We start from the raw sequence: 25,256 nt of genomic DNA, 5'->3' as shown, positions 1-25,256 counted from the left end.
GAGACAGTGTGCAAAGCAAAGCAAAACAAAACCCCAACAGATTTAGGGACAAGACTAGAAAATAAATATCTGGGTTTGATACTTCCAGTTAATCTCAATTTAGTTGTTTTCATACTTCTCTTCATCAGTAGCCATTTTATTCCCTATTTATTAAGGCAAGAACTTCCAGTGAACTCAAGAAAATTTGTTTGAAGGAGGATCACACTGGAACTCCAGTGATTGGACTCCTGTTTTAAAATATACCCATGATACGCCTTTTTGGGACCAACCACAAATAGGAAGTACACATGTAGAATCAGAAAAAAAGATCTCAGTGATTTTGTTTAGCCTTCAAACTGTGTCCACAGGAACATGCTGACTCGTTAAATGATAAGCTGTTCTATTGCATATTATCCTAATCTTTCCATATCCTTATTAATAGTAAATTGGAAAAGAACTGATCATTATTTTAAATCTTCAGCAACTTACTGTTTACTGCTGGGTTTAATGTAAAAATGTATCCTTTTATTGTATTCTAATGCACAGGGTGTACAAGAGCCACCGTAAAGATATTCGTGCCGTATCTGTGATAAGAAACAAGCATATATGGTTTTATTTCAATGTTGATTAAGAAATTATCCTAGTATTTACTAAGTATCTTAATATAATCAGTTATTAAAAATCCAAGAGAATAAACAGGGAAGGGCATTTTTCTAATTTCATCATGATGAACATGAAACACTAGGTGTTCAAGAGCAGCTGTCATTCTTTAGATATTTCTTCCACACTTCTGCCACCTAGGTTTCTTCCACTGGGTACGGTTGAATTTAGGGCTGTAAAACGTGTTTGTATCCAGACTGTGCTGTTAGGCTGCAAACTTCTTTGCACATGGGTGTGTAATTCCGTGTGTGTTTGTAGAATACTATTCTTGTAGTACACAAGGCTAATATAAAAAATAATTCGGTTTAAAATTTAAAAGCATACTTACACAATGTATTCCACTCACAAATACAAATTAATTCAGATGCTGTTCATGCTATAATCCACACTGTCATTCAGGATTATAGGGGCCAATAGACCAACTATATCCTGAGGGTGTGAACTGGGACAGATCAATCAATTTACAGAGCTTTGGCAAAGGTTGAACAGCTGGTGCTGAAATTCTTTGTTGGAGAAATGACCAGCCCACCAGAGATTATAGATTTAAGACAAGATTGATGGTTAAACCTTGCAAATAAAATCCTCTTCAAATGTGTTCTGGCTGATTATAGAGCTAATTTAAAGGCATCACTCCACAGCACTTTCTTAGAACATGATAGTCATTAAACTTCTGGTGTTAAACAAATTCTCTCTGAGGCCTGTTGCTAGTAGCAAATACATTAGTGTTTTCATTTGCAGATTATTTTTAAAAGGTCTCTGTTGACCAGTTTCTTTTTATTTAAACATTCACTAGGGTGAACTTAGATTATCAATAATTACTTTCACATACTTAGCACAACAGAGGGTAAGATTTTTTTTGCCCTTTGGGCACTCAGCAAAAGCTATCTGCTGGCTCAGCAACTTTCTAAAGGGTTCATGAGAAGGGTTTGATTATGTAATAAAGTAGGTTCTTTTATAGAAGGGGATGTGATTTTCAGTTCAGTTGAACTTGATTTACAGCTGAAATGGGATTTGAAAAGAAATAGAAATATTAGGAGAGTAGGCCTGAGAGAGTGGAGGTAGTAAATGAGCATGGGACAAGAAAATGTCACTGAACTAGAGAAATGAGGGTAGCTGAAACAATGGGGTAGTGCACAAAGCTGGAGGGTTTTTTAGGGAATAAGGAAAGGAGATTTTGGATTAAAAAGCAGCAGAGAGAGACAAGAATAACAGGAGAAAAGGAGGGATTTCTGAAAAGAAAGAGAAATACACTGTATGGCAAGCCAGGAAAAGACAGGAATAAAGTCCTCCAAAATATGCAGAATTTTAAGGAAATTAAAGAACGCTTTATCCTGCTGGACCAGGAGTCTCGTGAGATACTAGACATGCAAGTACCTATACATAGAAGAAAACACTGGCTCCTACAGTCAGTGCATACGGTTATGTGTTTGTAAGAAAAATTAGCTCATAAATTTCATCAATAATAAAGTATTGCATTATCTCCTTGACATAAGCAGGAAGATGCATTTATCAGCTTGTTTATCATCTCTGTCTCTTTTTCTATTATTTTTTCTTCGTCTTTGAGTGTGGAAGGAGTACTTGCTGGTTTATAGATAATTGGGCTGGGTGGACATATTCTTCCTTCTAGTCAAAAGGAAGTTGAGGGAATTAAAAAAGAAACCTAGAAAAAAGATTGAAGATTAGAGATGATTGGAAATTTCCCAGTGAAATTAGTAGCTATTTGAAATTGTAAAATCTTAAGTCTTTGTAAAACAGGGTTGATGGCAGCAATACTTTGTTCTGGCTAAAACTTACAAAAGAAATGGAATACTATTTCCACCGAATATTTTAAAATCAGAGATTTCCATTTTACTCAAATTGAAACTCTGTCAACAACAGATTTTTCGAAAAGAAAAACCAAACCCCAAAGAAGTCTGAGTTGTAACTAAGCCTACAGAAGACTGTGGAAGGTAGGGTATGGAACCTGAATGTTTATATTCCATGATCTTCAGTGAGAGAGTAAGAAAGATTTTTAGAGAACAGGCTTTAAAGACTCAAAGTGTTAAAGTGATTTATTATTGCTAAAAAAAAAATCATGTCGGGAAAAAACCTACAACCTCTCTAAAAGGTGACAGGTCAGGGAAGGTGAAAAGAGATCCTTGAAAGTTTGTGTTTAATCTTTCTGAGTAGACCAATGATTCTACCTTATTTCAAGTTTTTGGTATGTGTATTCCACATAAATCTCTGGCCTATTGTTTAACCTCAATAATTTTTAAGGTATCTAGATAGGTTTCTTTAGTTCACTATTGTCAGTTATTGTAGCCTACATCATATATTGTAGCCTTTCATCATATATTCCTTTGCTGATACGACGGACTTCTCTGAGTCTGTTTCAGAACCTGAAGACCTGAAAAGATTTTTTGCTGCAGTTCTTGTTGAAGTTATTCTCCCTAAATAGAATTAACCCAGTTCCCTTATTCATGTTTCAGAATGTATGTTCCCAGCTTTCAGCATATTTTGCAGTCTCCACTATATATTCTTTAAAGTGGTTACATCTGATAAATGATAAGTTGACAGTTATGAACTCTACCTTTAAAAATAAGCTATACTTATAGGTGGTACAGAAAGCTTTGACTTCAAAACCCCACTGACTACATTGACTTTGAGGGAAATCAGGATTCCTTATCTTGGATAGCATCTACTTCACTGCTGTGAGACCAATCTACAGACAAATGGTAATTGTTACCAAAAGTATAACTAAGATTACAGAACCATTTCTCACTGGCAAATTTCTTGCTGCAATCTTTAGCTACAAACTTGTACACAAATAGCTTGAGAGTTATCTGAAGAGACAACAGAGTTTGTATTACTCTTGAGCATTAAAGCAGCCTTATTAAGAAACGGTTTTGTTCTTTTTCCTCCAAAAAGAAATAATAGAGATCCATTTATACACTTACTCCTCCTCTAAGATAAATTTCTTGTGTAATCAGATCATATCAAAATGAAAAAATAGAGTACTTCATCGGAGTTACCATCACAAAAAATGTACCTTATGAATTAACCATCAAAACCCATGAATGTTATATGAGATTATCCTCAATCCAATATACTGCATTCAACACACAAAAGGGACTTACAGAAACGAGGTGGGTGAGAAACCAAGCAGCTAAGCACCTGAAAAAAATGTTACAGAGAAAAAGTTTATCCATTTTATTTCAAAGCAGATAGGTAATAGTTGGTATCTGTTTTCTGGGTGATTTCAAAAATAAAACAATTCAAACTTCTCAGTAATTTTTGTTCCTTTATATGCATAGTTTTCTCTTTCCTACCATATACAGGATAAGAGCGCAAACATGGAGGACTTTAGAGTGCTGTTGCTCAGCGTTCCCCCAAGACCAATTTGTGTGAGTGTTAAGCATCGATGAAGGATACTGCAGGGATGAGACTATGTTTAGGCGTGTGCTTAAGACAACTCTCCAGTTTGGTAGATAAATTGCAACAGCAGACACAACCTTTAAATATAATCCTTTGCACTGTTCGAGAAAGGAAGATCTGTTGTCTATGAAGTATTATGAGACATCTGTGGCTACTGATGTGTGTTTCAAAAATAAGACTAATTTCTGCTCAACAGAGCCACAAAAACTCAATTTCATGAACCAAATCAGACTCTACTGCAAAAATACCAGCAGAGACATATGTTTACAAGTTTGGCTTCGGGCCAAAATATAGAATCATTAGAAGGAAAGATGAAAAATCTAACTTGCCGTCCATCTCTAGTAAAATTAACACCGCCTTCAACTACGTGCAGCATAAAATTTTCAAAATTTCACAATTGAAAAATACCTCTAAAGAAATGTCCAGACTTACATGAGATAAAACAATACTCTGACATTTGATACTGAAGTTTAATATGTACTTCTGTCCCTAAATACCCTTATGCATAAAAGAAACTTAAGAAGGATTATGGTGCTTAGAAATTAAGCCTATAACAGGCTGTAGAATTAACATTTCTGATGTCTTTCAAAATAAATCACATGCTGTGCCGAAACTGACAAAATTAGAGGCAATGTTTGATGATTAGTTTTCAAGTATCCTCAGACCTGCAACTTCTCCTGACCTCATGGCTTTGTTAAAATACTCCCCTTCTTGAAAGGAGCTTAAGATCCATGATGTTGCTTTGTAGTGCTGCAAAGATAAAGCCAGAAAGAAAAAAATATTCAGAGTTAATTATTAAATTAATTAACATTAGAAAATTATATTATAGTATCTGAATGAAACTGTAGCTTAACTGAAGACATACATGAAACAAATGAAAAGATAGAATTACTTGGAAAAGAAAGCGATATGCTATTCTAATTTCCACCAATGCAAATGTTAATTCTCTAGAAGGCTACTTCGTTGGTTTATTTTGGAGAAAGAAATTCCCTTTTTTCAGTAGAAGATCTAATGAAATACTGATTTCACCATTCTTTCCCACAAACCTAACTAACAATGTGAAGATTTACATTAAACATGTATTTACCTGTTTATACACACATGCATAAACTTTATACACACACACATGTTCTATGGGCTATAGAATTTGGATTATCATTTCTAAAGGAGGAGCAGAGGAATCATTTGTTATACCCAAAAAGGATGTACAGTTTAACTGGAACAAGTATGTTCCATCTGCCAACCAAGTATTTCTGCTGGTGAGTACAACCGTGCCTTTTACTGATGGCAGTATCTGGCAGTACCCTTATGTCGCTTGATCATTTTAGCTTTACCTACACTCGTCCTGAAGAAGTCAGATTATAGAAATTTTTTTTATAGTCCTCAGAAACCCAGCCTGCCAAGCTGATTGGTGAATTGATGTGGGCTTCTGAATTGATGTGGGTATTCTGAATACAGACTGTCTAAGTCCCATTATTCCCGTAGAAGCCAACACTCAGGCCAGCCAGTGTTCTTCTAGGAAAAATACAAACCATACTCTGAAGTGATTTTGTTATGTTGCAAGGGCAAGTGTACTGGGTCTGGCTGGGATGCAGTTAGATTTTTTATAGCAGCCCATATGGTGCCGTGTTTTGAATTTGTGAGTAAATCAGAGTTCTAACACACCAGTGTTCTGGCTATTGCGGAGCACTGCTTGCGCAACATCCAGGCTTTCTCTTTTTCCCACTGTGAATCCCCAGTGAGTAGGCTAGGAGTATGTAAGAAGTTGGGAGGGGAAACAGCCAGGAGAGATGACCTGAACTGACCAAAAGTATATTCCATGTATCGTATCCATACGATATCGTACTCATCAGTAAAAGCTCAGGAAAAGGAGGAGGAAGCAGGGACGTTCACGTTCAGGGCGGTTGCCTTCCCAGGTAACCATTGTGTATGCTGAGATCATTCTTTCTAGGAAGTACCTGGTTGTCTGCCTACCCATGGGAAGGGGTATAAGGATTCCTCATTTTGCTGTGCTTGCACGTACAGCTTTGCTTTGCTTATTAAACTGGCCTTTCTCTTGACCAAGGAGTTTTATTGGTTTTGTTGTTCTGATTCTCTCCCCTGTGCCACTGAGGAGGGAGGGAGTGAGCATAGTTGCACCGAACACAGCAAGGCAAGTCAGATGTATGGAAATAGAATGTCTAAGCTTGCCAGGGACCCTCTGCATTTCTGGAATGCTGTTTCCTGAGAATGCTCTGAAACACAAGTCATATTCCCAGCTCGTTTTCCTTGGGCATAGGAGCTGCTCCACTCTAAGCACCACCTTTGGTAATTTGTGATTCAACAGTGCATGGCCTACATATGGTGTCAAGCCTAGCTTTTGGACTCTACGTAAAATGCAGAGATAAGCTTAGAATGACATTTTATGTAGCTACAATAGAATTGGATGTATTTACTTCTCTGAATCCCTTTCATGTCATATACGGTCTAATTAAACATTCTTCATGCAAGCCGTTTATAAATGATTTACAGTTTGACCTGGCAAGCTCTGTTGTGATCTATCTGTAATGTTAAATTACTTGTCAGTACTCGTGTTGTTAATAAAGTGATAATAATAATAATAATCTCAAAAATAATATTCAGCAGTGTACATAGAATTTTTATCTGTAGATCTCTGCATTTTGCATGTGTGATAAGAAGCTAATAATTGTGTTGCACCTCAATATCCCCTTTGTAAAGTGGAAAGTATTTAATGTTCATCCTTCACATTCTCTCTCCAGCTTATTATTTCTACTCTGTGGGGTTTTATAGTATGTTAAATTGTGTTGATATAATGACACACACTCATACTGTGCTCATGATTATATCAGTAGGGCACAGTATCCCTCTATGTAGAAAGAGTCAATCATGCCATTACTTAAGTGCCTTATTTAGTTTCCTATGCCTTGTTATTCTAAACGTGATTCACATACAACAGTTAATTATCTTTCATATATTAGGACCATAAGTATAACTTGAGTGTTAAAATATAGTAATTAATTCAAGTTACCTGGAAATTACTTTTATTCATTCATATAAAATCCTATTTTTACGAATTCCACGTGTTCTCACTTCAGCTACACTCCGTGGGGCCCACAATACAAGGATTAATACAGGATTATGTACATTTTTTTCAGAGTGAAAGCTTACATGTAAGAATACCCAGTAGTATGCGGATCACCTTTAACTGTTGTGGTGTGAAAGAAATTGAAATGAAATGTACATCCTCAGACTCTGCTGTACATTTCAGTAAGTACATTTGTTTTGTGTTTGTACAATATTTTGCAAAATAACTGTAATTAGGGCTTTTGGACACTCAGGTTTAACACTCAATAATACATATTTGTATATGTTTAAGTGGTTATAAATACATTTGTATGTATACATGTATACCTTATATTTGTAGATAGGCAGTTGTATTCACTTTTTGCAGCATTCTGTGAGCTATGTGTGTTTTAGTTTCAAATACAAGAAAATGCTTATGCACATTTAGCTCTACTGCGAGTTAAGACAATACTTAAATATATGCTTGGTTTTGAGCAGTTATGGACTCTCCGACTTCAAACAATTCTTTTTGTTAATTTGTAAAGGAAGATGAAAAAACCTGATGCTCCTCAAAATGAAACTGTTAATTTCATTTGAGAGACAGTGCAAAGGTAAGCAAATAACCTTATTTTTTTTTTCTATGAAAAAAATTGCTACTTGTTCATAAAAGCATGACATCAAAATATAACAAAACCTTATACCTTATAGTTATAGCTAGAAAAAATCCCAGGTAGAACTTTTTTCACCCTTCAACTTTAATCCAGATATCTAGTATATGCTGGTTTTAGGTGCTGAGTGTTATGTATTTCTGTATGTATGATGAATTATTGCTAACAGGGTATTTTCTAGATTTCTTATAAATTTCCTTGGAAAGCACTGTACACAGGCCAAAACCACTGAGTTGATAGGAAAACCCAAATGATTTAAAAAAGGTGGATATAAAAGGGAAATATACTAATGTTAGATAGAAGATGGATGGCAGTATTGATATAACACTATTTTTTTGCCTGCTTCACAGACTGAGGAAAACTTCTAACTGTACTGAACATAAAATATGCTAGATATATAAAATAAAAGAATAATTACGTGTACGAAAAGCAATGATGTATATACTGACTGCAGATGCAGTGTGAACAGTAATTTCTTTCTCCTTGCAACTCAATGGATGTTATCTTTGTAGACAAAAGAGTACAAACAGCAGACCATGGCGGGGGAGATGGGGTGGAGCTGTCTAAACAAGAGAAAAATCTTTTTTTTCCCCTGTTTTCTTCTTCTTCTTTTTTCACCGAGTAAAGAACTGCAGGTGTGACATTTTCTCCTAGGTCACACAGATCTCTGCAAAATTAAGAAATAACTCTCTTGTAACCTAATCCAGTGTTCAAATACTAAGATTGTTCATTATCCCAAATGATACTTTCTGATAAATCCCACAATTAAGTAAGACTAAATCTCCATAAAAAAATCTATAATTATGACATTCAAAAATGCAACATTGTCCTTTTGTAAAACTCTTTAGTATCATCAAATTTCACATCGTCAATGGCAGACAATATATGCGAGAAAAGAATCTGATAATTCTGAGTTTCTGAATTTATTTTTAGTTTGTAAATTTTTTACTAAATCACCATGTTATAGATCTGTATTTTACATGAATATTCCTTTCAAAAACATTTTGAGAAAACAGAGGAATCACTTAAGTAGCAAGCCTTTGCTTCCCTGAGCTATTTCTATAGACTACCTGACTTTGCAAGGTGGGTATCTACACTTAAAACTTCCATCCACTTCTCTTTAGCTACTGAAGCTAAAATATTATTTGCAGTAAGTACTAGTAAATAATTTCTGAATGTAGGTGTCCTTAACCCCCTAGAACAATATGCTGGCTAGTTCAGCTTGAATTTTGGTTAACTAAACAAACACATGCACCCACACACATTGAGTTAGGGTAAAAAAGGAACCTACAATGATCATCTAGTCCAACTACCTGACAGACTTGGGGCTGACAAAAAGTTAAAGCATTTTATTTAAGGGCATTGTCCAAATGCTTCTTAAACACTGCCAGGCTTTGGGCATCAACCACCTCTCTAGGAAGTCTATTCCGGTGTTTGGCCACCAACCGGTCACAGATGCACTAACCCTGTCACGCCTGGTTTGACTCCAGTTACCGGCTCTGAATTCACGCTCTCAGTCTCTCCAGTTGTGAAACACTCCCTAGTAAGTTTTGCACAGTCCCAAAGGCCCCTCTCAAGTATTCATAATGTCGTGATCATTTTGCTTCCTTCTCCTTATTGGTTACAAATTCCAGGCTGGCCCTCTCCAGAGCTTTGCCTGGAGTTTCTTAAGAGCCCACCAATTAGTTGCTGGAGAGTATTGGTCTTTGTTATTGTTCCTTTTATCACTTGTCTGTCAGGTGCGTGTCTGTGTGTTTTGTTTATCGCTTTCCCTGTTACAGCTCCCTTTGAACTGACAAGGTCCTTGGTCTGATAACCTTAATGAAGCAGGTGTTCTCACAGTCCACTTTCTCTTACGGTTTCCATAGCTGAAAATGAATCCTGGACAGATGTGAGGGGACAAAAGAGTGCAAAGGAGACCGGTGCCAAAAACATTTTTCCTTTACTGATTGAATGTGTTATCATGGTGCAAGGCTCACCTGAAAGGAAGGCTGTTCTGAACAGGGATGTGCTCCATGTTTAGTTTTCAACTTTCCCTATAGCAGCTCCTTAAGGGAAGAGTCTAAGATGTAGGAAAATATAGTGACCCATCTTTTCTTACTTATTCCCAGATTCCAGCAACCAGAGCCACAGTCAGATGATCATTTTTAGTAGCGTTTTTTTCAGAGCATACAAGCTGCAACTTGGGCTTGCCAGTATTTTGTGGACAGTATATTTGCTCGTCACGTGCTTTCCCAAGAAGCCCACTGTTTATGGATTTCTCAGCAGCTTAATCATGAATAGCTGTCAATTAATTGCACACTTATCTGCCCATGCAAACGGAGTACCTGAATGTTGAATTTTGCCTTTTTGTTCACTTTTATCTGTCTTCAGAATAATGTATGCTGTAGCTTCCACAAGAATTTACCAAACTCTAAAACATCATTTACTCTTTAAATCTTGTTTTAATGTCAGTATCCTCTTTTTCCATTCTACACTTTCATCTGCTGATTTTCCATGAATAAATCTTGGTTTAACCTGAGTTTATTTGCATTCTACTTTCATAAACTTCTTCAGTTATTCACTGCGTATATTTATTGCTCTCTGTGTGATGTACAAAGTAATTTAATCTTGATTTCTGATTTTAATGTTAGATCTCCTGGTTTTAGAATCTCTTACCACATTTCCGTTTTATAAATACTGTAGTTTGATGACTGATTGAATCAGAAATATATTCCATTACACTTATGCACTTGCGTTGCTCTCAGTAGAGCTTCACTGGCATGGTACTGAAGTAACGAACAGAGATGAGAATCATGCCCTGGGTTTTTAAAGGAACTTTATTGAATGAACCTTATTCCAGATATTTTGACAAACCTGTCAGTTTATTTATTGTATATTTTCCAGTACTATGGCTCAGTTAAATAGTCTTCCTACACAGCAATCAGAATTATAATTTTTCATACAAAATGAAACTGGCATTACTGAATTCCCTAACAAAAAAACTTTTCAAAACTGAAATCTTTATAATGTTTAATATAACTGTGAGCTCTCAGCTCACAAATTCCACCTTCAGTGGTTTCCTAGGATACCAACACACAAGCACAAACAGAAAGCAGTACAGAAAAACAAGGTAGAAAGTCTACAGCCCTTCCACTTTTCTGAATCCTTTCAAACTCTGCATTCTCACAAATATATCAATGTTAAGAGTATGATAAACCTTAAACAAAACAGCTGGCGATGGGCTTAAACTATACCTCATATCTGTGTCATTTGTAAAGGCTGACAAAGTTCTCTTGAGAATTCTGAAGAGAACAATGAAACAAAGAATAAGAGCTTTTGCACACACTGCATCATGACTTTGGAAAAACAAAGCAGGAACAGCTTATCAAAATGATTTTCAGGGCACTACTTTAATAGCAATTGAAATAAATGGGGAGATATTAACCTACTCCAGCTGCTAAAGAGGTAGCCAATAAGGCAAAGGCAATTAGAGAATGCATTACGGATGTTTGATGGGGGACAAAATAAAATGCATTTTCAGCCAAAAGCAAAGTTAACATTAATTTCTCACCCCACAAATGTCCCAATGCATGCATGCACACAGATTTAGGCAATAGCTACATAATTTTGAAACAAGAAGTGGAACTTTAAAAAATTTATTAAGGAGTAAGAGTGGACAACGCACAGTTATAAAGCTGGAGTGCAATGATAGATGAAGAAAAGAGAATAAGAGCTTTCAACATGTACACCTGGCATACTTAGATAAAGATAATGGTGATACCATGCTGGAATGTTTTCTTCAATTTTGTTATCCTCTTTTTAAGAGAAGATAGATAGCCTTCTTTTAAAAGAAGATAGAAGCCTAGAAAAAAATGTAGGAAAGAAATCCTAAAGTAACGTAAGAGCTAGAAAAAAATCTGCACACCAAGAAATGGAATGCACTTAGTCTTTGTAGTTAATCCAAAGGAAACCAAGTGAAGAACAAAAGGTGAGGTGACCCAGTTGCAGTGTATAAAAGCCACCATGGGAAGAAAATATTGTATACTTAAACAGGAAAGTTTAGTAATAACAAAAAGCAGAAAACTGAAGTTTGGCAAATTAAAGTAAGAAATAAGGCAAAAATTGGTATTAACAGAAAGCACGATTAACGATTGAAACACGATTATAAAGAAAGTGATGGCTCTTAGTCTCACTACTCCTCAGATCAAGATTTGTGGGATATCATTCTGGTTCATAGTTATCTCTGTGTTTGACTGTAACATAAGTGAAATTCAGGAACAGTGACATGTAAGATCATTAGATGAGATAAGTTTTTTGTTCTTCCAGGGCTGAATGCTACCAATCTCTGACTTAATGGAGATCTGACTGTACCTAGACTCATGCTGCAACATTAGTAATTTTGACGGTTGTTCAATTTAAGAAACTCGAACCATGCTTGTTAAATATGTTGACAGCTACTCTCAGTGTTTCAGTTTTATTTCAAAGCTAGTTACTTGTTACCAGGTTACGGGAGCTTCCATAATGCAGGAAATAACTTTAATAAAAGGTAGGGTAGCTTTCCAAAGATGGGAACTGTGAGTGAAATTGTGGCATAGGGAAATTAATGGATATTGTAATGTTGATTTAATTAGACCAACATTTCACCCATCTTTTGGATAGGTAGACAGAACTAAGCTGAGAAAAGTCTCTGTGAGAGAAGACAATAAAAACTTGCCTAGGAAAGCGTGGTATTTAAATGAGGACAGCACATATACCAGCAGAAATTGACACAGTGGATTTTTTTCTGAAAAATGATCATAGAATCATAGAATGGTTCTGGTCAGAAGAGACTTTTAAAGATCAGCTAGACCAACCCTCCACCACAGGCAAGAACATCTTCCACTGGGTTGCTCAAAGCCCCATCCAACTTGACCTTGAACACTTCCAGGGATGGGTCCCTTCAGTTGCTTCTCTGGGCAGCCTGTTCCAGTGTTTCACCACCTGCATTGTAAAGAATTTCTTTGCTTATATCCAATCTCTTAGTTTAAAAGCATTATCCCTGCTCCTGTCACTACAGGCCCTGTTAAAAAGTTTGTCCCCATCTTTCTTATAAGGCTGCAGTAAGGTCTGCCTAAGACTTCTCTTCTCCAGGCAGAACAACCCCAACTCCCTCAGCCTTTCTTCATTGGCAACATGTTCCAGCCCTCTGATAATTTTCATGGCCCTCCTCTAGACCCAGTCTAACAGGCCCATGTCTTTCTTGTGTTTCGGACTCCAGAGCTGGATGCAGTATTCCATGTGGGGTCTCATCAGAGTGGAGTAGAGGGGGAGAATCACCTCCCTCGACCTGCTGTCCGTGCTTCTTTTGATGCAGTCTGGGATACAGTTGGCTTTCTTGGCTACAAGCACACATTGCTGGCTCATATCCAATATTTCATCTACCAGTATCCCTAGGTCCTTCTCCACAGGGCTGTTCTCAGTCTATTCATCCCCCAGTCTGTATGGATACTGGTGATTGCCCTGACCCATATGCAGGACCTTGTACTTGGCCTTGTTGAACTTCACGAGGTTCACATTGGCCCATCTCTCAAACCTGTCAAGATCCCTCTGAATGGCATCTCTTCCCTCTAGAGTATCAACAGCACCGCTCATCATGGTGTGATCTGCAAATTTGCTGAGGGTGCACTCAGTCATTAATAAAGATATTGACACCACTTATTACAGAGATCCATTTTGACATTGAGACATTGACTGCAACATTTTGGATGTGGCCATCCAGACAATTCCTTATCCATCAAAGAGTTGATCCATCAAACCTGTATCTGTCCAACTTAGTGACAAGGATGTTGTGTGGGACTGTGTCAAAGGCCTTACAGAAGTCCAGATAGATGGCATCAGTTGCTCTTCTGTTGGGACAAGGACAACAAAAAAAGTTTCTATAAATATATTAGCAATAAAAAGAGGACTAAGGATAATCTCTGTCCTCTAGTAGATGGGGCCGGTAACATAGTGACCAAGGATGAGGAAAAGGCTGAGGTACTTAATGCCATCTTTGCCTCAGTCTTCAGCAGTAGGACCAGTTGTTCCCTGAGTACCCAGACCCCTGAGCTAGAAGACAGGGATGGGGAGCAGAATGAAGCCCCTGTAATCCAGAGGGAAACGGTGAGGGACCTGCTTCAGCACCTGGAGGTGCACAAATGTATGGGGCAGGATGGTATCCACCCAAGGGTACTGAAGGAGCTGGAGGAAGTGCTCGCCAGGGCACTTTGCATCATTTATGAGCAGTCCTGGATAACCGGGGAGGTCCCAGCTGACTGGAGGTTGGCAAATGTGACTCCCATCCACAAGAAGGGCCGGAAGGAGGATCCGGGGAACTACAGGCCAGTCAGTCTGACCTTGGTGCCTGGGAAGGTCATGGAGCAGATCCTCCTCAGTGCCATTACACGGCACATGCGGGAGAACAGGGTGATCAGGCCCAGTCAGCATGGGTTTGTGAAGGGCAGGTCATGCCTATCAAACCTGATCTCCTATGATAAGGTGACCCACTTAGTGGATGAGGGAAAAGCTGTGGATGTTATCTACCTGGATTTTTGCAAAGCTTTTGACACTGTTTCCCACAGCATTCTCCTGGAGAAACTGGCTGCTCATGGCCTGGACAGGTGTACTCTTCGCTGGGTAAAAAACTGGCTGGATGGCCGTGCCCAGAGAGTGGTGGCAAATGGAGTTAAATCCAGTTGGTGTCCGGTCACAAGTGGTGTCCCCCAGGGCTCGGTGCTGGGGCCGGTTCTCTTCAATATCTTTATCAATGATCTGGATGAAGGGATCGAATGCACCCTCAGTAAGTTTGCAGATGACACTAAACTAGGTGGGCATGCTGATCTGCTTGAGGGTAGGTTGGCTCTGCAGAGGGATCTGTACAGGCTGGACCAATGGGCTGAGGCCAATGGTATGAGGTTCAACAAGGCCAAGTGCCGGGTCCTACACTTGGGTCACAACAACCCCATGCAGCGCTACAGGCTTGGGACGGAGTGGCTCGAAAGCAGCCTGGCAGAAAAGGACCTGGGGGTGTTGGTTGACAGCCGGCTGAATATGAGCCAGCAGTGTGCCCAGGTGGCCAAGAAGGCCAACAGCATCCTAGCCTGTATCAGGAACAGTGTGGTGAGCCGGACTAGGGAAGTGATCATCCCCCTGTACTCGGCACTGGTGAGGCCCCACCTCGAGTACTGCGTTCAGTTTTGGGCCCTTCCCTACAAGAAGGGCATTGAGGTGTTGGAGCGTGTCCAGAGAAGGGCTACAAAGCTGGTGAGGGGTCTGGAGGACAAACCTTATGAGGAACGACTGAGGGAGCTGGGGTTGTTTAGCCTGGAGAAGAGGAGGCTGAGGGGAGACCTTATCACCCTCTACAACTACCTGAAAGGAGGTTGTAGAGAGATGGGGGGTGACCTCTTCTCCCTGGTGACAAGTGATAGGACGAGAGGAAACGGGTTCAAGTTACGTCAGGGGAGGTTTAGATTGGATATTAGGAGACATTTTTTCACTGAAAGGGTTATTAAACATTGGAACAGGCTGCCCAGGGAGGTGGTGGATTCACCATCCCTGGAGGTGTTTAAAAAAAGGGTAGATGGGGCACTTAGGGACATGGTTTAGAAGTGGTTTTTGTCAGGGTAGGTTAATCATTGGACTTGATGATCTTAAAGGTCCCTTCCAACCTCAGCAATTCTATGATTCTATGATTCCCTTAGGCACCAATACAGTCACTCTGTCATAGAAGGCCAGCAGATTAGTTGGGTATGATTTGCCTTTTGTGAAGCCATGCTGGTTGTCTTGAATTACCTCCCTGTCCTGTATGTGCCTTGACATAGCTTCCAGGAGGATCTGTTCCTGATCTTAACAGGCATCGAGGTTAGGCTGACTGGTTGGTAGTTTCCAGGCTTGTCCTTTTTACCCCTTTTAAAAATGAGTGACGTTTCCCTTTTCTCCAGTCACTGGAGACTTCGCCTGACTCCCATAACTTTTCAAATATGATGGAAAGTGGCTTAACAACTACATCTCCCAATTCCCTCAGGACACTGGGATGCATCTCATAGGAACTCGCATATGTTCAGGTTCCTCATTTGGTCTCAAAGCTGATCTTTTCCTACTTTAAGTAGGAACTTTGTTCCCCCAGCCTTGAGATTTATGGACCCAAGAGATGCAGGGAGAGCAATTATCAGTGAAAACTGAGGCAAGAAATGGTTGAGTACCTCAGCCTTCTCCGCGTCAGTTGTCACCAGATCGCCTGTATCAGTTATCCAGAGGGGTACATTTTCTTTGTTCTTCCTTTTCTGACTAATGCACCTGTAGAAGTCCTTATTACTCTTCTCCCATCCCTTGCCAAACTCAGATCCAGCTGTGATTTAGCTTTCGTGATCCCATCCCTACATGCCCAGGCAGTATCCCTATTTTCTTCCCGAGGTGTGTGTCCCTGCCTACACTACCTGTGCGTTTTTGTCTTGTGTTTGGTAAGGCAGTAATAGACTAGACTAGACTATTTCAGTTGGAAGGGTCCTACAACAATCATCTAGTGCAACTGCCTGAGCACTTCAGGGCTGACAAAGTTAAAGCATGTTTCAGTTTGACCAGGAGGTCCTTACTCAGACACTTACTCAGACTCTTTCTGTGTAGCTCTACTCTTCTCAAAAGCTACCAGTTATTTGGGGAATAGGTAAGAATTGGGTAGTTTTGAAAACTTGCCCTATGAATGGCCATTGAGGACCTCAGATAATGCTGAAAATAATGCTTACTTTCAGCTTATTTTAGTATCAGAGAAAAATTCTTGTTCCTGAAAGAGATAAGGAGTGAGAATTCTGAACACTCCTTGGTATGAATAATAGGAATTGGCAACACATGCGAAAAAATAGCTTATCTTTCTTAAGTCCTATCAACCAATCAGCTGGAAACAACAACTTTTGGTAAACAAAACAAAAGACTACACAACCATCTCTAGGGTTCATAAGTGGCAGGCAAAAGCAGTGTCTTGTACCATAGTGGAAAACTGTCAGCTGTTTTGAAACACAAAAGTGTATCTTTGAAATTATAGTGACAACATAAGTGTTCATATAAGTCAAGCTTCCAGGCCATTTAACTTGATTCTTACCCATCTGGGTCCAGCTTGCAGTAATTTTTCTGTTGAAATTCCAGCTGCTACCAAAAGGTATAGATGTTATGCATTTAAAAAACAGTTAAATAATAAATGATACTGAGATGGTAGGACAATAACGATCAGAAAGGGGACTCTAGCCTTTACTATCTTATTCAATGATAACTCAATGGGCCTTTGTTTTCTGAGTGATACACAGTTGTTGTTTTTTTCCAGTGTCTCTCATTTTTCCATGTCTCTCTGGATTAAAGAGATTCCCAAAAATACTGTATGTAGGAAATCAAATTTTACTCAAGTACCCTAACTGAATTGAAATCCGTGTGATTGCAGTACATAAATGTGCATGTATGTATATACGACACTCACTAAACTTTTGTATTTAGGATGTCAGGTAGGTTTCAGCTACATAGATATTTCTAGATATTTTCCAATATTGAACTGATCAGTTAGATTTTACCATCTCTAATACAGAGCTACTATTTAGAATACACGAAAAGAATACAGTTGTTGATTACAGTACTATCTAATTACATATCTGATTTCTGGAATTATGGTATAACACTAGGTAGTGGCTAATGACAAAAAGACAATTTCCCATTTATATTAATCTCTTCTATTCCTAGATATATGTATATCAAATGATATTGTTGATATGCATGTTTGCCAGAAATAGTAGCTCTAGATAGAGAACAAATAGTCATATAATACTGTAGGTAGTTTTGAACACGTGAGTTTTGCTTCTGTCTCATGAAAATTACATAAAGCAGATATGTTTTCTATGCATTAGGAAATAGGAAAAACTTCCATAGTAAATATTTGCTTTTGATTTCTACAGCATATAGGATAATCGGAGTATATATGTTTTGTGTGTGTGATTGTGGAGGATAGATATACATATTTATTTAAACTAACTTTTCATTAACTGTGTCCATTATTTTGATCTTGTTTCGCAAACAACCTTGTACAGGGAATCGCAGATGTTGCATTCTTGGTGGGCCGGCTGCGGCTGTATTCTACCTCAGAAGCCTCTTGATTTTATGACTTTCCTTAATATGTGAACAATGCTGTATTTTTGTATTCTTGGCCAATTTAGTAATTATTCCACACACTGTTTTGAGAAATTGTCATGACCACACAGTTTTAACAGTAAAAAAAAAAAAGGAAGAAGATTGTAGTTGGTCAGTCTTATCTCTACTGTTGTCCCTTTCACTGCTGATGCAGCATTGTGCAAAAGGAATCAAAAGAAAACAACATATTCTGCACACATGAAATTTGGAGTATCTATCCTTGTAACCTCAAGGGAAACAAGAGTCAGCAATAACTTTACTCAGAAGGGATATGGATAAACACATCACATGTGAGGGGAGCTGAGGTAATTCCTGTAAATTATGAAAAAATCATCTTGGGTAGTTCATATTTAAATCTTTAAGATTTAAATCTTAAAATAATTTTCAGTGTCTGTATCATACCTTGATTACAGTATGTAAGCCATACATACACCACAACCACAGTAGAATACATCAGAAACTTTGTTGTAAACTGTTGACGTATACATACGGAATATGATTTTTCTTTTTTTCTCCCCTTGTCTCAATAAGGAAAAGATACTCATGAGGTATTCTAAATTACTGCTAAGTGTAATAACATGTTTAAAGTTAGTCCTATACTTTAGTATTTCGCTAGGACGGAGGTGTAAAAATTAAAGCTTTTTGTAAGCAGAATGTTTTCCATGAGAACTTGTTTCATTTGGCTCAATTTTCACATTTGGGAGTGAGTGATGAAGAGGATTACAGGAAAAGGACACAGAGCCTTGAGGGCTAAAGCATTTGAAATCTGCCTTCTGCCATACAGTTTTTATGTGATGCCAAGGAATGTTTTAACCAAAAATTTCATAGTTGGCCACTAATTGTTTATTTTTCTGAATTTTGGGCACCCAATTAAGTACCTTGGAACTGGCAGTGAAAGAAAGTAAATTGAATGTTAAGACTGATTAGAGAAGTAAGAGAGGCAAATCAGAGAGTGAGAACAGCATTTTATTTGCTAAACCAGTCTAATGCGGATATTAATTTAGAATACTATTTGCCCCTGTTCATCTCATTCTACTACAAAAGACGTAACACGACTGGAAGAGATTCCAAGAATGATAGCAATGATGACCAAAGTTATGGAAAAGCTTCTGAGCAGAAACTCTTTGAAGGTTAGAGAAAAGACACCTTAGAAGGAATATAATGTCATCGGTCAAATCATGAAAAGAATAAAAATGAAGTAATAGCTCATTGCTTTAGAAACATAGAAATAATCAAACTAACTGAAATCAAGATGTGGAATTGTACAACCAAAATACTTTATACAAAATACAGTGTCTACAGAAAATTAAATTGGATTCAAAATGGCTATATATTCAGAAAATTTTATCAAAGGGAACTAATTAAAAAGGATATATCACATCCAACTCAAAACATTCCTGACCCCCGAATCAGGAAGCTAGGTGGTATTTCAGGTATGCTTGCGCACTTCTTACACGCTAACATAGACACTCAGTGTTGTTCAGTGACAGGCAGAACACCAGCATTATCTCTGTTTTTGTCTCCTGCATTGATGTTGCAGGTAGCTTGTCTCCAGTGCTCTGTCCTGGATGTACCCCTTTGTTCCCATATTTGATTCTCACCTATGAAATCTGTCCACTTTTGGCCTCTACATTTGCTTACAATGACTTAGTAACTACCGTTCTTAATCCCGTTGTTTAAAACCTGAACCTAGATCTCTGTTGTGATTAGATTTTCAATCCATGATTGAAATGATTATATTTTCAATCCATGTAAGTGAGAAGTCAGAAAAAAAAAATTGAAAATGAGAGTCTAGTTTTGCATTTATAAATGTTGTCTCTTAAGCACCTTTCTGACAGTTGCTTGTATGAGATCTGGTCTGAGCTGAAAGAGTTGGCAATCTTTCAACAGCAGACCACCAACTACCGAGACTTTAGAAAACGTGACTCAGTATATTTCAGTTGGTTTTGATCTTGTTTCAGTTAGTGTCTAAACAAAAGAGCTAAAAATGTTAAAAACATCTTTATTCTATTTCTGCGTTGAGAACTAGCCTGTTAAAAACTAGGCCATGTAACTGCATTCCAGATGACTTCATAACTGTCCATACAGAAACAGATGTATGCATGAATCTGTGTAATTTTAGTCAGCTTCATTGGAAAACTTGATTTATTCTTTTGTTCTTTTGCAAAAACCTTCAGTTCATAGCAGTTGCTGTAAATTTGTCTGAATTATAAAGAAAAACTCCTCTGATTCTGGTGACAAAAAAAAATATCAGCATTCATATCTTAAATAATAATAGGAAATATGGTCATAAGACTCAGATATGGGAGAGAAAAGTGGTAAACATGGAATAATGATGTTTAAAAATAAATCATTATAGACTGATATTTAAAAAAAACACCACAAGAGATATTTAAAGGTTACATGATGCCAAAATAAAAGTACCTACATTGATCGCCTGCTGCTTCTTTAATCATAATTACCGTTATCTATTCTCCTATTCCAGTTTCCTTTTCCTCATCTTAAAAAATCTTTTATAAATGAACCAAAAAAAGCTAAACACAGTTTCCTCGAAAGAATTTGATATGGTACTTGTAATTTCCTTATAATTACGCATCATTTAGTGTGTCAGATCAATGCTTAAAGGTGAAATAAACTTCTTCTAAACTCATACTCTTCCTGGTTGACAACAGCTCCGTGGAATGACTTTCTGGCTATCGCTTTGTGATTTGGAAAGTTGCCCATAACTACAATCATTTCACTTCTCATCAGCCTTCAAGGACAGCCTGTATACGTTGCACAGTCATACACTAACAGGAGACTGTCGAGTGTTTTGAGTTCTTTATGTTTTTTCACTTACTGTTCAGAGTATACTCCTAGGCCTTTAAAGCAAACTTCTTGCTGCCAGTTTAGCGCCTTGTTTGTTTGGGGTTTTTTCCCTTTTTTTTTAATGTAACAACATATGAAAATGTCACCCACAGTTCCTGCTATACAGGTCTGGAAAGAATATTTGTAATTGACTTCCTTTGCTAGGTCTACACTTGAATGTTAATTAAAATTTTATTAATGAACTTTGACAGGTTCCCTCTACATATTGACTCTGTTTTGCAAGTTATTTGCTAACTAATGACAATAGAATTTTATAACTAAAAAACCCAAGTTAAGAATGTACTTATCTTTTAATTAAATAAAACCCAATAACAGAAATATAGAATTTTAGGTGTAAATTCTTCCTAGCATTCTCCGTTTATTTAAGGTTCAACACTAGGAAGTTTTTTCTTGTTGCGAGTCTTAAGACATAAGTGTAGTGTTGTCTGCAAATTACGTAGCTGTACATGTCCGTGTCTTTCAAAGTACTTGCACAAGGTTTCATTGCAAAATTCCTTTGAATACAGCAAATTATTTGTTCTGTACCTTTCCATACATAGGACCTACTGAAAAAATCTGTCTCCTTTACTACTGAATGAAATGGAACTTTTGTCATTTGATTTCCCTGCCAGTTAAAGTCTTACCTTTTTTAATTTGGGAATGTGACTTTCACAATTTCAGAGTTCCATATTTCAGCAAGTAAGTTTGCTTCTTTGATTACTAAAGTTTGATTTAATGCTGCTGAATTTTGGGCATACTTATATTCTGATAGACTCAGGAAACTAATAAAAATCACAAAAATACATGTCCATCCTGAAGAATTCACAATATAACTTTAAATAAGATGGAGCATGTAGGTGAAACAGAAGCTTTAAAGCAGAGTAGATGGGAAGAATGACAAAATAAAATATAATCAATATGAATAATTTAATCCACCACTGTAGTTATTTACTATTAAGTCTTCCATTCTGTAGCTGCTCTTCAGCATAACTTTCAGTGGCCAAGTGATTTCTTTTATTTGTAACAGGAGATGTACATATTAAGAAGTGTCAAATCTAAAGGCAGCAACAATGAAAAGAGGGAATTAAATTAATGGTTGTAGTAAAAAATGCATGACATAATATTTCAAAATCAACCTGAACAATAGAAATACAAGGTTTGTAGGGTGTCATACCTTTGTTTATTTTAAAACGTATCTAAAAATTTGAGGAAATTTGGCAGGAGAGAAAAAACACAGCCACAACATTATCAGCAGATGCACAGCAGGTCTGTTTAAAGTGAGCGCTGTTCATTTGTACCAAATAACCCTGTAACTATTTAGTAGTTGTTAGAAGGTAACTTCAGGTAATGACACAAATTACAAGTCACGCAAATGTTTTGAAGTTACTAGACTTGAGACTGTTGCAGGGTTTCAGATGCAATGATGTACCATTTTTCGAGACAGAAAAATAGCATGTAATGTACCCTACCATTACATAATATTTATCATCTTAAAAGATCTTTGTCATTTCAGGGATCTCCAGTGCAATTCAGAGGTGTCACTTTCCTTTCTTGTCAGGACTGGAATCACACAATATTTATTTTTGACATTCAAGGTAATCTGATTTTATTGTTCATTTAACTGTAGCAATTAACACAGTTGTTGCAATCAGGTACTGACCGCTCTGATTATCTAAAGATAGGATTGTGATGCCAAGATTGCAGTCCTTTGACACGCTTAATGCTCCTGGTGAAAAGGAGGTGCTCTTCAGTGTGGCTGTGTTTTTTCTTTTCTTTTTTTTTACTGTGTTTTTTTTTATTAGCTCTTTTTTTTTTTTTTTGGTGTGTGTAATAAACCGTCTTCCATAGTCTGCCATCTTAACTGCTCTAGGCAGAAGTGTGGTGCTTAATTACAAAGTGTCATAAATTCATATGCCATTTGTAATTTTAATAGTAAATCATCAGTGAGATTTGTTCTGCCAGCACTAGGGCTGTGGAACATTGAAAGCAAAATTTCACAAGTTAATGGCCTGCCCTTTTCTGACAGCACACCAAGCTCTCACACTGTTAACTAACACTTTGCTTCATTCAACCACTGAACTGTTGACAAGAGCACTTTAGCAAGTCTGAACAGCAGAAAAAAAAAATCAAGTAAATCAAAAGCCAGTTTGGAATGAAGCAGAAAAATAGAGAAAAAAGATGAATCAAAGGAAAAATATTAAGAAGTAAAACAAAGAAACTTGATATGCTTTGATAAAACTTATACATCAATATAGTAAATCTGTTATAATTTTTCAATTTTTGAACGTTTTTTCTTCTCAATACTGAGAAAACAGTCATCAAATAGTCCTGAATTATTTCAGATTAGTTTAGAGGTTTGATTCTACATAGATGAGATAGTGCTTGTTTTATTGAACTAGTTTTGAAACATGAAGAAACTCCAAAATTTTCCCCGTGGAGATAACTTAATCTCACAAAAAATATTCACAATAGAGATATTGATTCCTATAGCAATTGCAGAAAGAAATCTTTTAGGAGCATGAAAGAGATGGTAACGTTTTTCATTAATCAATAAAATCATATGTTTAGATGCAATCATGAAAATATGCTTTGTGCAAGCATAGCAGGTTACTTACACATAGACTAAAGCTTTTTAGTTGGAGACAATCCATCTAGAATTGTATGTAGGTGTATCATTATCCATTAAACATATGCACACATAAATACTTGTTTGCTGATCACAACTTACTCATATGCAATGGCAGATCATAGAGAAATCCGTGTATGCAATTTTCTCAAAAAAATTCTTGCAAGTAAATAAAACCTAATTCTTGCCCAGCAGTGGAGATGACATAATATGAAGATTTTGGTGAAGTGGAATATTCTGTGATTACAGCTTCAGACTTAATTTTGTATCAAAAGTAACACATCAGAAGAGGTCTGTAAAACAAACCGAAGTTTCTGATCCACCACATGGAATCTTGTGAATATAAATATTAGGAAGTGCATTTACTTCTTAGTTAAGTGATCTACATACTCAGATTTTTGGGTTTTTTGATAACACAGTTTTTGAAACACAGGTTTTTTTTTTCAATAATGGGATGGCCTACATGGCACCAGGCTTGCTGGTGTCAGATGGGATTCACCTTTCTGAGAGGGGGAAGAGGGTCTTTGCTCACAACCTAGCGGGGATCATGGACAGAGCTTTACACTAGGCTTGAAGGCGGAGGGAGATAATACCAGACTTGCCCATGACAAGCTGTGGAATGACACGCCATGTTCAGAGGGATGTGGTGCTAGCGAGGGCCCTCAGCCTGTTGCTCTGAGACTTGCTGGCTACACTGCATCGTACTTGAAGTCTTACAGAGATGAGCCAGGGGCTCCTGAGGTCGTAGGAGCCAGGAGGGAAACACCAGTGAAATACCGCAAAGGAATTAAGGGGTGTTCCTCTAAGAAGGTGACACAGTCAACAGCCCAGCTCAAGTGCCTCTACACCAATGCACGCAGCATGGGCAACAAAAAGGAGGAGCTGGAAGCCACCATGCTGCTAGAAAACTACGACCCAGTTGCCATTACTGAAACTTGGTGTGATGAATCCCATGACTGGAGTGCATCTACAGGCTGTTCAGAAGGGACAGGTGAGGAAGGAGGGGCAGAGGCATTGCCTTCTACATCAAGAAATGGATAGACTGTGAAGAGATGTCTCTGAAGAATTGCCACTAGCAGGTTGAAAGCTTATGGGTAAGAATAAGAGTGAGGCGACAAAGGGAACCTTGTGGTTGGTGTCTGCTACAGGCCGCCTGATCAAGGGGAGCATATTGATGAGCTGGAGTCTTCTTACTCCAGCTACAGGAGGCATCATGCTCTCAGGCCCTCGTCCTGCTGGGGGACTTAAACCACTCCAACAGCTGCTGGAAAAGTAGCGTGGCAAGCTGTAGGCAATCCAGGAGACTCCTGGAATGCATTGAAGATAACTTCTTATGCCAGGTAATAGACAGCCCTACCAGGAGCGGATGCGATACTGGACCTGTTGGTCACCAATGCAAGTGAGCTGATTGGTGACATGAAGATTGGAGGCAGCCTGGGCTTCAGTGATCATGCACTGGTGGAGTTGCAGTCCTGAGGTATATGGGTCAGGTGAAGAGTAAAGCGAGGACCTTGCGTTTTAGGAAAGCAAACTTCCAGCTCTTCAATGAATTAGTCAGTAGGACCCCCTGGGAAACTGCCCTGAGGAGCAGAACAGAGCTGGCTGAACTTTAAGGATGCTTTCCATAGAACACAAGAGCTCTTGATCCCCACGTGTAAGAAATCAGGAAAGGAAGGCAAGAGAAGAGGAAGACAGGAAGGCACGGATGAGTCAAGACCTGCTGGTCAAACTAAAGGGCAAGAAAGAGATGCACAGGGCAGTGGGAGCAGTGACAGGTGTCCTGGGAAAAGTATAGGGATGGTGGCCGGTTGTGTAGGGATAAGGTCAGGAAG

The 25,256-nt window shown here is 38.0% G+C and overlaps 1 long non-coding RNA gene across 2 annotated transcripts in view; it reads left to right on the top strand.

The window, feature by feature from the left end:
- Positions 1-25,256, top strand: part of LOC134516102 (uncharacterized) — an 84,506-nt gene that overhangs the window by 35,054 nt on the left and 24,196 nt on the right. Inside the window, exons 2-4 of one of the 2 annotated variants that reach the window (XR_010071219.1) lie at positions 7,209-7,320; positions 7,662-7,727; positions 22,312-22,393. This is a non-coding gene — a long non-coding RNA (uncharacterized LOC134516102). Of the gene's footprint in view, positions 1-7,208; positions 7,321-7,614; positions 7,728-22,311; positions 22,394-25,256 lie in introns of both variants that reach the window. The other variant, XR_010071218.1, reaches the window with a different exon arrangement.

The sequence above is a fragment of the Chroicocephalus ridibundus genome, chromosome 5 (assembly GCF_963924245.1).
Source record: "Chroicocephalus ridibundus chromosome 5, bChrRid1.1, whole genome shotgun sequence".
Lineage (NCBI taxonomy): Eukaryota > Metazoa > Chordata > Aves > Charadriiformes > Laridae > Chroicocephalus > Chroicocephalus ridibundus.
This window is presented reverse-complemented; position numbering and strand designations above follow the sequence as displayed.